General features: G+C 39.6%; 1 protein-coding gene across 7 annotated transcripts in view; it reads right to left on the reverse strand.

Moving 5' to 3' along the window:
* LOC105930934 (partitioning defective 3 homolog) overlaps positions 1-14,487 on the reverse strand; it is a 343,689-nt gene that overhangs the window by 87,081 nt on the left and 242,121 nt on the right. The window lies entirely within an intron of this gene.

Genomic DNA, 14,487 nt, shown 5'->3' on the forward strand with positions numbered 1-14,487 from the left:
TAAACTTAATTCTTAATACAAAGAGGTTAAGTACAAAATGTGACTAGTTGCACAGGAACGAATACTGAGAGAGGCTTTTTATTCTGTTTGTATTTTATTTTGACGTGAACAAGTAATACTACCACTGCTGTTGTCACATTTTGTAGATTGTTCAAGATGTTTGTTTAAACTGCCAAAATTTTAATAAATATATTTTGGGAAAAAAAATATTTTATGCTAAAAACAAGAGAAACTTGATAGGTCCTCTGCATGGGTTCTTCTTTGGTGAAACTTCGTAAGTCTGCAGAGTTAAAGCTAAACTCAGAACCTCTGCATAGTGGATCAGCAAGTTTAAACCGGTTATGAAGCGTTAATCGTTGAAGTGGCAGATCAGTGAGATTTTTTCTCACAGATGATGTCCACATAGTTATTCATTACTTCTGATAATTTTTTTTCGGTCTCCTACCCGCATCTCTCGTTTTTCGCGTTCTTAAAATCCATGGAATCAAAACGATCTCGCTCGGCGGACTTTCCCAGTTTTGTTTGCATACAGCTTGAAAATAACAGTAAATTACAGGATAAAGTGCAGCAGTGATTTATAGTAAACAATTGAAATATAAACAATGCAGGAGAAAGAGACAGTGTGCGATCACAGTATAAAGGGGAGTATTTTTAAAAACTATTTGTATGTGCAGAAATGATTGTGCAAAGGGCATTTGTGCAAGAATGCATTTTAGAAACAGAGTTCGGCAGCATTCGTAATGCTAGATAAGGATGCAATGATGCAAAATAACCCATCCTGTTGTTTTTTGGATTCAATTAAATATTTTATGCTAAAACTAGAGAAACTTGATAGGTCCTCTGGACGGGTTCTTCTTTGGTGAAACTTCTTAAGTCTGCAGAGTTAAAGCTAAACTCAGAACCTCTGCATAGTAGATCAACAAGTTTACGTGTGACAACAAAAACTGGTAGCTCAAATGCAAAAGAGGACCATCAGCCTAACTACTGATCATTAATGCTCTGTTGCCCACTTATTGTGAGCATGACTGGGAACAATATCAGCTCTGTAAGAGAGGGACAACTGGACCCGGACGGCTCCAGTCCTGTTTAATGACGGGAGGTTTCGTGTCACAAACATGGCTCCCATTCCTCCCCCTTTAAAACCAACGCTCCTCTCTTTCCAGGAGGAGAACATCTTCACCCCTGAAAAAGAGGCCGCTGGCCACAGACTCTTGGCTAGATGATGGTGGCTGCTTTGTTTGTATAGCAGGACACGGTCCACAACATTGCTCCGATTGTACCGGGGGACCGGATCTTTGGGGTGAACCAGGAAAATAAATGTCTCGGTTTCACTGAATCTCCTGCAACGTAGCGGACGCCTACTGGTCTGGGGTCCTGTTTTTCACCCGATGGCTGAACGGAGTCCCGTTTGGGATTCTCGCCTGCTTAGAGGAGCCCATTTTGAATAACCGCACTCCTCTAGGGCCTGTCTTGTGCGTGATTTCTCCCTGGCTCCTGGGTTTATGGGGACGTTGTCTGTTCTGTGATACGGAGTCCTGCAGAGTCCTAAGTTGTGCTCTAGTGGATGATGAGAGTAAAACCGGCCTGCGTGGGCACACAGCAAACCCTTTGTCACATAAAAATGAAGAAAAGGCTCAGAAATACGTAACTAGATATATTTCCAGTAATGAAAATGTATTTTCAATACACTAAAGATGACTTTCCAAGATATCTTAAAGAAAACAGTTGCCTATGCAGGCTAGCAGCAAGGATCTAATCAGTCTCTAACCTGAGAAGTGAAGGTCCAACGCTACTGGATCCACGACTAGATGCAGGTAAATGGGTATATGTTACTTTTGAAGAGCTAACTGTATGAAAGAGCTGAATGCAAACACTAATTTTGGTTCAAATTAAAGGACTGTAAAGGGATTCAACTTACGTAGGCAAGGCGAATTTCTGTGCATCCAAAGGGCTTTACAACAAATAAACAGAAAAACATGTAAATAATGCATTAAAGTTTAGGAATAAAAAGCATGAAGGTATATTGTAAGGTATTCGTAAAAATTAGGCTTCAGATTAAATAAATGTGTTAAGATGGACTATTTAAAACGAAAAGCTAAGACATGTTGAAAAGGACATGATTTGAGGTCGTCTTTGATCTTTAGGGAAAAGCATAATTTAACATTAACGTTTTCAGTCCAGATGTAAAGCAGCCATCAGTTTCTGCTCATCTCAGGATTTCAGGAAGTTTCCCTCAGAGCATCAAAGCTAAATGATGCATCACCTTGTAAACATGTCTCTGAATACCTGAGAGGTCTGCATGGTTGAAACCTGATAAGCAGCAGTGATATTTAAGCCCACGACCATTTGGTGCCTTGTGGACTATTATCAAGACTTTATGGACTGGGGTGATATCATGTATTTGCCTGGTATTGATTGGGACTGGCAGCAGCTTTTTATGGAGCACTGTATAGATGTGATTACAACAATCCATGCTTGAGAAAATAAAAGCAGATACCACCATTTTCCTCAAATCATCCCTAAGTATTAAAATGGCAGTATGCTGAAACTGGAACAGACTTTATGTAGACATTAGGACTTAAATGGAAGCCCAGATGTGGTGAGCTAAGTTTCTGATTTTTAATCATAACGTTGCATGTTTGGGACCAAAAACAATGACTTTTGTCCATTTTTTTTGCATTGCATTGCATTTATTGGAATTTTTACTCATCCACTTATCGATATTATGCATGCATCGACTCTGACTGCTTATGTGACGACATGGAAATATAAAGTTGTGTGTCATCAGTATAGTAATTGATAAAAATGCAGAAAACATGAGGAAAATGTTGGTGTGACGTATCAATTATGATACAAAGACAATTTGAAAGCCTGACTTTATTTATTTTTTTAAATCTACCAAAAAAAGATTTTCTTTTTTTTTATTTGAAGTTTCCTCACAGTTACCTGTATCAGGCTTCAAAAGGTTTTAAAAGCTTTACCAATGTTGTGTCAGTGTTGTGATGTGGCTTATATCGTAACTGTAAAATACAGGGAAATTATTTCCTAATTAAACAAGAGTAAACTGGGTAGACTGTTTTTCCAATTACGTGTGCAAAAATACATTGTGAGAGGCATCCACATTATTATGCTTATGTACATAAAAACAAAAGATTTTCTCTGCTACTTTAGGTCAGAAAGATGGAGTCAGTAATGAACACCAGAAAACGGGTCTAAGGATGATTAGAAATGTTTAAAAAAAAGCACATTGTACCACAATTAGAATCAGAGATAACAATTTCTTTTAAAAAAGTGATAAAAACAGTGTTTATATATATATATATATATATATATATATATATATATATATATATATATATATATATATATATATATATATATATATATTAGGGCTGGGCAAGTTAACGCGTTAATTTCGCGTTAATTCATTAGACTATTAACGGCGATATTTATTTTATCGCGCATTAACGCATGTTGCTCACATGCTTTCAGTCAGTGTCAGTCAGCAGGCGCGCTGACTGCAGCGCGCTGTCACAGCAGCACTCTCCCGCTCCCCCTCCCCTCTCGTACATGGCTCAGCGGCGCCAGCCAATCAGCACGCAGGCTCAGCCTGGCCCGCCCACCCAGCTCTCACACAAACTTGAAAAAACCTGAGAGAGACCGCAGCAGCGAAAAAACATGAACAGTAGCACCGTTTGGCTTTATTTTAATACCGTAAATGAAATCAAGCTGTATGTTTTGTAAAAAGCCGGTTCATTTCAGTGGAAACACAACAAATTTATCTAAGCACGTGAAAAAACATGAAAACGTCGAGCCCCAGAAACGGAGAGAGGAGACGAAACTTCTCTCATTGCCCCGACAGACCCACAGACGTCTCTGACTGAGGCGTTTCAGTCCTCCAGGGAACATCCAGGTAGATCAGTGGATGGATGGATGGATGGATGGATGGATGGATGTTACTGGAGCCCACACATAACATGTAATTAAGACCTTGAAAGAACCCAGTACATATATTAAAAAGTGTTATTTAAGATAAGATAACATTAGCTAATCCTTTTTTTATCCCACGACGGGGAAATTTATAGGATTAAAGCAACAGGCAGGTGCACACAACACAGACAAAATTACATAAGGATTGAAATATATAAGAGGTGGATTAGCGAAAAAACACTGAACATAACATTATTATTATTATTATTATTATTATTTAATTGTAATAATAAAATAAAAACCACAAAACCCAAAAGGTCAACAGTTTCATGATACATCAAGCTTAGGGACTGGCTAATATACAGCAGGTCAAAAAAGGCCATATTTTGGCTGCAGTGCTTGCTGTTCTCTTATGAAGAAAAGATCAACTAGTGCACTAAATTCAATAGATGGGTTGAAAATATCCAGTATAAAATAAGTGCTACAAATGTTACAACACTTTTGTTCATATGGCAGCAGAACATTAAAATAAAAGTGCTCTTTACACTGCTTTTGAATTCATTCTTGGGAGTTTGTAAATACAATGCGATTAATCGCGATTAATCAGGGCGATTAATCGCGATTAAATATTTTAACCGTTGCCCAGCCCTAATATATATATATATATATATATATATATATATATATATATATATATATATATATAGTTTAACACTGGCAAAGGTTTGTATTCCTCAGTCAGTATTATTCAGGGTCAAAAGTCTCTGCCAAGAGCTAAAATAAAAACTTGTAGTGAAAATATTCAAATCTCAACTGGAATTAATGCAGTTTCAGACTCAAGATGGAAAAAATAATAAGCCAATAAGACGACACCGGCATTAACATGTTCGGTAAATCAATTTAAATTGCGTAATGAAGCGCTAGTTTGATAGGCAGATATCCCAGTGGTAACATTAACGAAACACCCGGCCACTGCATCCTCCCACAGTTTATTGTGCTTTTTTAACTTTTCATTAAAGCAGAGAGAAGTGGAGTCTATTGTTTAGGCTAACCCTCTAGTGAATAATAAACTATGGGTTATAGGCTCCAGGAGACTTAACGAACAGTCCATGCGGTTTATGTACTGCCGAAGTGCCTCTTTCTTTCCATCTCTAAACAACACACACACACACACACACACACACACACACACACCTGACATTTGTGTCTCGCCTAAATCACCATTTCTTCTCCAGACGTTATCTTTGTGAATGACTTGCAGCACCGCTTTCAGTCGGCAGTGAGGGACTAACTATCGCGGAGCCCCGTAATTAGAGCCTTGACAATTATCAGAGCTTTACAACTAGCAATTATCAAACCGCTCTCTGTTCTTTATGGGTCGCCTTTTTAACGACAGCGGGGGAAAAGCCAATGGGACACATCAGCCGCGTGGAAAACCCAGCAGGACAACGCTGCAAACAGATGAAAACTAAAATCCAATGCAGTTACTGAGCCTTAGGGGGTAAGAACACTGCCAACTCCAACAATGTAGGATATGGCAGATTTGCATGCTGTCCTCGCAATGCGTTGACTCAGCGATTATCTAACGGCCCAGGGGGACGCGGGGGGGCCCTTGAGGGCTCTATCTCTAAACCCAAAGGGAAAACTGTGTTTTCTTTCTGGGAGAGCAGCAGCTGTGGGAGCAGCTACTGGTTGTATACACAAGTACAAGGGCTGATAAGATAAGGCCAGACAAAGCAATCCAGCTCGCCGCCTTACCAGGACCGGGATTTGTCCCAGGACCTGTCAACAGGACCAGTTTCTTATCAAGGAGCCGGGGTGAAAGAAAGTGTCTAAAGGCTCTATTCATAGAGGCAAAATCCACTCACTTTGATCAGTTAAGAAGAGGAAAAGCTAATAAAACCTAGACAAATATTTCTCCCTCAAGAAGTTCTACTTTCGCTCTGACCTTTGCTTTTACAAATTAGAATTTGACGAAAAGCAAAGAGAAACATGTCAAACACTGACTTCTAGGCAGTAAGCAGGAGATATTTGGACACACTTAAAACTCTTGATGGGAATGAAGGATGGAAGTAAAGGATCACATCCTTAAAGCTGAGGTTTTCATTGCTTTAGGTACCGGTGACAAATCACTATAAATAAGTTTGTCTAGGCTCAAAATCTGTCACATGTCAGAGAAACATCAATATATAAAAGGTTAATTTGGTAATAGTTGCAATTCTTTCACAAGATATAGTGAAATATGCAAAATAATACTTTAGTTTTTGAACCTGAGGTATTTAGGAATTAGTGCTTCCCTCATAATTCAGAAATGTAAGAGTTTGGAAAAGATTTGTTGGTAAATAGGTGCATCCCATCAATCAAACGAGGCGACCTCCACCAGCTTGTGGCCGAATTGAGACTCGACTATTATTTGGAATACTTTCGGGAAGTGAAATTTGTCACAAGATGTTGTTTCGAACGGCCGCCGATAATGTCAGGTGAGTGAGAGCAAGCAAAAGTGGCGACATTGTGGCGCCAATGAGAATGCACCTTAACACGTTTGGTGCATTTTCTCTTTAAGAGACTCTCTTTCAGCTACTTTGGCTGTCCCAAAGCTCAACTACTTCAGCATAACTCATCCAGCTACACTGTAGATTTCAATTCAATTCTATTTATATAGCGCCAGTTCATGAAACGTCTCAAGGCACTTTCCAAAGTCAAATTCCATCAGGTTATACAGATTGGTCAAAACGTTTCCCATCAAGTCTCTCCAAGCAGCATTCACTCCTCCTGAAAGAGCGTAGAGCCACAGTGGACAGTCGTCTGCATTGTTGATGGCTTTGCAGCAATCCCTCATACTGAGCATGCATGAAGCGACAGTGGAGAGGAAAACTCCCCTTTAACAGGGAGGAAAACCTCCAGCAGAACCAGAACCAGGCTCAGTGTGAACGCTCATCTTCCTCGACCCACTGGGGCTTAGAGAAGACAGAGCAGAGACACAGAAAGCACAGAAGCTCACATTGATCCAGGAGTACTTTCTATGTTAGATGGTAATGGAAAGAGAAAAAATGACGGAAAACAAAAAGTTGAAAGATAAAATAACAATGAACAATGCAAATTGGAGAACAGTAGGATAACTCAGAGTGAGAGAAATAAACCCTGATGTCCTCCAGCAGCCTAAGCCTATAGCAGCATAACTATAGAGATAGCTCAGGGTAACATCAGCCACTCTAACTTTAAGCTTTGTCAAAAAGGAAAGTTTTAAGATTAGTCCTAAAAGTAGACAGGGTGTCTGCCTCACGGACCAAAACTGGGAGTTGGTTCCACAGGAGAGGAGCCTGATGGCTAAAGGATCTGCCTCCCATTCTACTTTTAGACATGTATTGTGTAACCACAAGCAGCTACAGCATCACTGGTTATTTTTCTCAAATTTTTATAAAAAAATAAATCCAAACTATCAAACATGATAGGTTAATTTAGACTTGGTTTTCTATCTTTCTTGCTTTTACACAAACAGGATTTTGGGAGTCCTTGAACATTTTGAACGCTTTGTTTTTGTGCAGTAAAGCTCTTAAACTTCCTTTGCCGCCTTCGGTCATATGAACGTCCCTTTTGACAGATCAATAACAGGTTTATTGATGAATTTGCCACTATTTGATCAAAAAGAGCAGCAAGCAAATCCAAAGACCACAGCTGTCAATGATAAGCGAGATGACTCCTTGCTCGACACTCACACTTGAAGCGAGTAGAGGAAGTGGCGGCTCTGACTGGGAAGGTCAAAATGGACGTGCTTTGTTCCAACAATTGATTATTTTTTTGGTCTTCTGCTTATCTTTTTACCACATTATTGTAAACAAAACAAAATCACACTAAACTGCGATACGTTTATATAATGGGTTTGTTTCCTTTAAAATGTTCTTCGTGGAAACTCGTTTTAAGCTCCCTTTACCAAAAACATAAAGGGAAATAATTTTTGTTAAAGACTTAAAGGCAGCATAACCAAAACATTTTCTTTTACAAATACCATCTGGCGACGAGTGAAATGCGTCAGAAAGGAAAACCAAGCTTCAAATCATTTCAACCCTATTTTGTTTTTTGTCTGCTAACAGCTATAAAATAAGAAAGGAGTCGGTGGAGGAACTGTACGAATCAATAGGGGTGAGAAAGGTAAGAGGCAGCGTATGAAAGAGTATAGAAATGGCAGGATGGGACATTATGGCCGAAGAAATGTATTCGATGAGTGACCTTTCTACCACATCAGGCCAGAACAATGGTCCATTATGTGCCATTGTATTCAGAGAGCTAAAAACTGGCCTTTTTAGCAGTAACGCCGACACAAGTGGCAGACCTGAGTGAAAGGCAGGAAGTACAGGAAGGGAAAAGGTCTGGAGGGATAAGATGGCTGCTGAAGGTTCTTCTGGACTGATAACACACGTTCGGGTAGACAATATATATATATATATATATATATATATATATATATATATATATATATATATATGGCATCGAGTGCTAGTTATGACAGTGTTCAAGTGAAAATGCCTCTAAAAGGTTTTGGGAAGGACATTTTTGGGACGTCTGTAGCAACACAGAAGACAGAAATTCATGCAATCTAGTGTGGGAATTAAAATCTGGAGGAAAAGTGGTGATACTGAGCAGCTGTGGAGGTCAGAGAAAGTTCACTGTAAGAAAATGACTGCATGTAGGAGCAGACTGCCAGACTGAACAGACTGTGTCCCCCAAACACAGATTCCCAAAACAGCTACGGGGGAATAAAAGTTTATTTTAATTCAGAGGTGGCTAACAAGCTAACCGCTGTGTTGTCCAGCAAAAAGGTCAATATTGGCTTAAATTCAAGTGGAATATCTTTCAATGTCTGATACATAAAAGCCAAATAATCCAGTTTTCAATCTTGTTCAAGGAGGAAGATCAAAATAAATAATTAAAATTATTGATTCTTGGCATCCAAGGCTGTGGATTCTTTTCTATAGATTATTCTGTTTTTTTTATTTTTGCAATGAGGATGTTCCGGATTACCGAGCATTTCTTCTTCTTCTTCTTCTTTTTTACCTGAGTAAACAGAGGAGGTTTCTAAATAATGTTTCATTTCATCAGGGTAAAAACAGATACTTTAACAAAAAGTTATTACCCCTTAAACCTAATAACTGGAGGCAATAACAACATGAACAGGAAATTAGTCTTATTTTTATTTCATCGTGGATGAATTTTGGTACGGATTACCTACCATTTTTTGATTAAACACAGAGTTTCTAATTATTGTTTCATTTATATATTTATTTATTAGGTTTAACCAAAAGTTAAAAAAGTAATTACGCCCTAAACTAAATAACTGGAGGAAAATATAAAAAAAGGAACAGAACATTATTCTTTTTTTGTATTTCATTGTGGATGAATTATTCTTTGTGTATTCTTTGAAAAGTTGTTTTGGGCTTTTAAAGAAAAAACATCCTGTTTAAGGTCACAAGCTTCTCAATTGTAAGTAAGTGCAGACTTTGACTAGGTCACTCCAAAATGGTAATTATGTTTCAGGAGGCAGTCAGAGCTTTAGATCATTGTCCATCACCGTAACCCGAGTCAGCATGAGGTTAAGTTTAAAACAGTGGGTCGGAGATTCTCCCTCAGGACGTCCTGCTGCAGAGCAGAAGTTATGGACAAGTCATCCAGGTCCTATTACAGCAACGTATCCCAGGAGGATCGCACCACCACCGCAGCTTCTTTAACTGTTAGTACATTACAGCAGATGTAACGGGACACACACTTCTTCTTCTTCTTCTTCTTCTTCAAGCATCTTGCGGATCATTCAGACTTGGTGTTCGTGCAGTGCCTCACTTTTCCCTTGGACCTCTCCAATGGAGGCCATTTTCACCCAGTCAGTTTCTTATCGCTGAATCGTGAACCTTAACTGATGCATTCAGAGCTTGGGATGTTCTGGGTTCTTTTGTAAACTAATGGGCCGTTGATACGTTCTCCACGGTTCCATGTTTTCTCCAAGTGTGGAGACAGGTTCTCTGTGCACTGCAAAAAGAGAACTAAAAATAAGTAACATTTTCTTGAAATTAGTGCATTTATCCTTGATCAATTGAGCAGGTAAATAATATCATCTGCCAATGGAATGAGTATTTTTACCCTTAAAATAAGATAATTAGATACATTGCACTTGAAATAAGATGATGGAGCTTATTCCATTGGCTAATAATCTTATTTACCTGCTCAATTCAGGGAAACATGCTCTCATTTCAAGAAAAATTATCTTATTTTTAGTTCTATTTTTGCAGTGTGTCGTTATCTAGGGACAAGCTTTAGAAAAGGCTAGACTGAGGGAAACCTGTCCAGACTGAGGGATCAGTGACTTCATTCCTCACAAGTTGGTCAATTTCTGGTGCGCTGTTTTTCTGAGATCTTTTGGCCTATTTCATGTTGTCCGACGGATCTTATTTATGTGATTTCTTGATCTTACAGGACTAATGGTAATCGGCCTACAGACTGATTCTCATGAAGCTAAAGTAAATATTTAATACAGGGGAGCAATTACTTTCCCCCCCTCTGGAGCCAGGTTGGTTTGTGAAGTGTTTTCCCTTCATAATTTGAAAATAAAGCTGAAGGATGCCGAAGCTACAAGCAAAAAAGTCAAAAGGATGAATTGTTTGTTATATCGTCCCACAGCGTACTGCAAAAATGGGGCGGGTTGTGAAGACTGTCCCTTAGATTTAAAGAGACGGCACCAAAAACGAGTTGCTTTCAGATTCACTTCATAACGGGGGTAAAAAGGGGGCGTGTGGGAGTAAATTAACGAGCAACTCAGACCAAATCATTGCAGTTGCACTTTATATAGACCACAATTAAATGATTTCAATGTGAAAAGGAAGATTTGAAAAGCATGGCATGTCCCCTTTAAGGCACTGGCCTTCTCTTCATCTAACTTGTATATAAAGCAGGGAAATGATAAAATCCTCACTTTCCAGAAAAAACGAGCCAATCGGATTCTGTTCTCCAAAAGAAATATCGCTAATCTATTCCACAAGAAAAGCTCAATTACTTGATAGCAGCCATTCACATCCAAATAACGCCGTTTAACGTTGGCCGTATGAGCTGCAGTCAGCCAGGCTCTCCAGTTTAAAAATAATAATGCATAGCTAGGTTCAAAGTTCACATAAATAACTAATTGTCATTTGAAGTTGTTTGCACTTAAAGCTGCTCAGGTGTTTGACAAGAAGGGGTTTTATTCTTTAAAATAAATAGTCAGGTGTTACTGAAGGGATTATTGGACCAATTTAAAAACTATTGTCAGATAAAACATCGTCTTCATTTAACTTTTTGTTCAAAGTTATCAAATCACCTTAATATCGCTGCAGCTTTTTAGGATTATAGCACCAAAACCATGGGGGCAGATTAACACATGAAAGGACCACTTTGAACTTTAAACAACCAGCAAACATCTCGATGTGGCATTTGTCTTAAATTTAAACTTACGGCTCCATTGTTGTATTGTGTGACTGTCAGCACTGCAGGCATGAAGAGAGAATACAAACCAGATTTTTACCACGTGAAATGTTCTATAAACATGGGCTTTAGTGACTCCTGCCCTTCAAGCAGTGCCTGGGAATTAATTAGCTGACAGAGCTGTAATGGTCTTGGCATTTATAAACTGCTGCCTCCCAAAAAAACTGGCACGCCGCCCTGCTGGCATTTAATTTTCAGAAGAGAGCCTTCACAGAGACGTGCCATCTTGGATCTGTTTGGTGTTGGGGGGGGAAACCACAAAACTACAGGAAGGCTTATAATTTACATGTTTAAAGTGTGAACACATGTCATATAATCATTCTCCTGACTGCCGTCACTGACGTCACTTCCTGTTTGCGGTAAGGCGTATTGTATCACTTCCTGTTTTCACTGCGTGAGCAACGGTTTGTTGCTCCAGATTCTCTCGCTTTTATCTTTAATCTCTTTGCTGTAACATCTGTTTCTAACACATAAGCACTTTTAAAACATTTTCTGTTGCTGCACATCACGCTTGGGAAGTCCTCGTGTTTCACGGTTTGCTCTCTTGGCGTGGTAGAAGGGCGCTAGCCTAGCTTTAGCCTAGCCTAGCTTTAGCTCCACAATGGCTTCCTCTCCTACTATTGCTTCAGCTTCTCCGTCTCTGACTAAGTCTCCCCTTATCTCCTGCTCTCTGTGTCAGATGTTTAGCTATTCCTCTGCCTCCTTTAGTGATAATGGTACTTGTAATAAATGTAGTGTTTTTGTAGCTTTGGAGGCGAGGGTGTCAGAATTAGAGTCCCGGCTCCGTGCTATGGAAAGACCAGCTGATAGCCGCCCCTCTGCTAGCGCGGAGCCACATAGACCTAGCGTTAGTTCACTTAGTGGTCCTCCAGAAGCACCCGAGCAGCCGGGTAAGCAGGCCGGCTGGGTGACAGTTCGTAGGAAGCATAGCTCTAGATTTCAGCCCCCAGTTCACCACCAACCCGTCTGCGTTTCAAATAAATTTTCCCCACTCAGCGACACACCCGCTGAGAAGCCGATCCTGGTTATTGGGAGTTCAATAGTCAGAAACGTGGCACTAGAGACACCAGGGACCATAGTTAAATGCCTGCCAGGGGCCAGAACGGGCGACATAGAATCTTATCTAAAACTGCTGGCTAAGGATAAGCGTAAATACAGTAAGATTGTTATTCACGCTGGCGGTAATGACACCCGATCACGCCGATCGGAGGTCACTAAAGTTGGTGTTGCTTCGGTGTGTGAGTTTGCTAAAGCAATGTCGGACTCCGTAATTTTCTCTGGTCCCCTGCCTGATTTGACCAGTGATGACATGTTTAGCCGCATGTCATCATTCAACCGCTGGTTGTCTAGGTGGTGTCCTGAAAACGACGTGGGCTACATTGATAACTGGAGAACTTTCTGGGGAAAACCTGGTCTGATCCGGAGAGACGGCATCCATCCTACTTTGGATGGTGCAGCTCTTCTTTCTAGAAATCTGGCCGGATTTATTAGTCCTCCTAAATGCTGACAATCCAGGGTCCAGACCAGGAAGCAGAGCCGTAGTTTAACACACCTCTCTGCAGCTTCTGTACTGTTACCCATCCATTATCCTATTGAGACGGTGTCTTTCCCACGGCCAAAACTTAACAGATCAAAAACTTATCTAAAAGGAACAAATCATAAAAACCTAATAAAAATCAATACGGTTCACCTTGAACCTAAAAATAAAACAATTAAATGTGGTCTATTAAATATAAGGTCTCTCCCTCCAAAGACTTTGTTAGTTAACGAATTGATTTCTGATAAACAGATTGATTTGTTTTGTCTCACAGAAACCTGGCTACAAGAGGACTACGTTAGTATAAATGAGTCAACTCCCTCCAATTATTCAAATTTCCACATTCCCAGATCTGTGGGAAGAGGAGGAGGAGTGGCAACCATCTTTCAGTCTGATTTATTAATTAGTCCCAGGCCAATTAATAACTACAGTTCTTTTGAACATTTAACCCTCAGTTTCCCTCATCCAAACTGCAAAGCAATAAAACCTCTTCTGTTTGTTGTTTTGTATCGTCCACCAGGCCCTTACACTCAGTTTTTGGATGAGTTGTCAGATTTCTTATCTGATTTGGTGTTAAATACTGATAAGGCTATTATAGTGGGTGATTTTAACATCCATGTTGACACAGAATGCGATAACCTTAGTGTAGCCTTTAAAACTATCCTAGATTCAATTGGTTTTGCTCAAAATGTGCATAAACCGACGCACTCTTGGCTCCATACTTTAGACCTTGTGCTGACATATGGCATTGATTGTGAAGAATTAACAGTATTTCCTCACAACCCTGTCCTATCTGATCATTTTTTAATAACATTTGAGTTTAATCTAACTGAGTTCTCCACCCCCAAAAGAGGGTTCCATTATAGTAGATCTTTATCGGATAATGCTGTATCAAAACTTAAAGAGTCTGTCCCCTTTTTAATATCCTCCGTATTGCAGAAATGCCCTGTAGATGGCAGCAATGTTGTTTCTTCCAATTCACAAATAGATGTCTTTGTAAACGGTATGACTTCGTCATTGCGTTCTGCATTAGACAATGTAGCTCCCTTGAAAAAGAAGGTGATTATTCACAGGAAGCTGGCTCCTTGGTTTAATTCAGAGCTGCGTTCCTTGAAGCACAATGTTAGGAAATTGGAGAGAAAATGGCGCTCTACACACCAAGAGGAATCCTACTTAATCTGGAAGAACAGTCTATTGTTGTATAACAAGACCCTTCGCAGAGTTAGAGCAGCAAATTTTCATCATTAATTGAGGAGAATAAGAATAATCCTAGATTTCTCTTCAGTACAGTTGCCAAACTTACCCAGAGCCACAGCTCTGTTGATCCATCCATTCCCTTAGCTCTTAGCAGTAATGATTTTATGGGATTCTTCATAAATAAAATTGATTCCATTAAAAATAAAATAATTGGCATCCTCCCAAACATGATTACCTCATTCTCAGTAAGTGAGGCAGCATTGGAGGAATCCTTAGAACCTGCGCAGTGTCTGAACTGTTTAAAAGCAGTAGAGCTTTCT

The sequence above is a fragment of the Fundulus heteroclitus genome, chromosome 6 (genome assembly GCF_011125445.2).
Source record: "Fundulus heteroclitus isolate FHET01 chromosome 6, MU-UCD_Fhet_4.1, whole genome shotgun sequence".
In the NCBI taxonomy this organism is placed as follows: Eukaryota; Metazoa; Chordata; class Actinopteri; order Cyprinodontiformes; family Fundulidae; genus Fundulus; species Fundulus heteroclitus.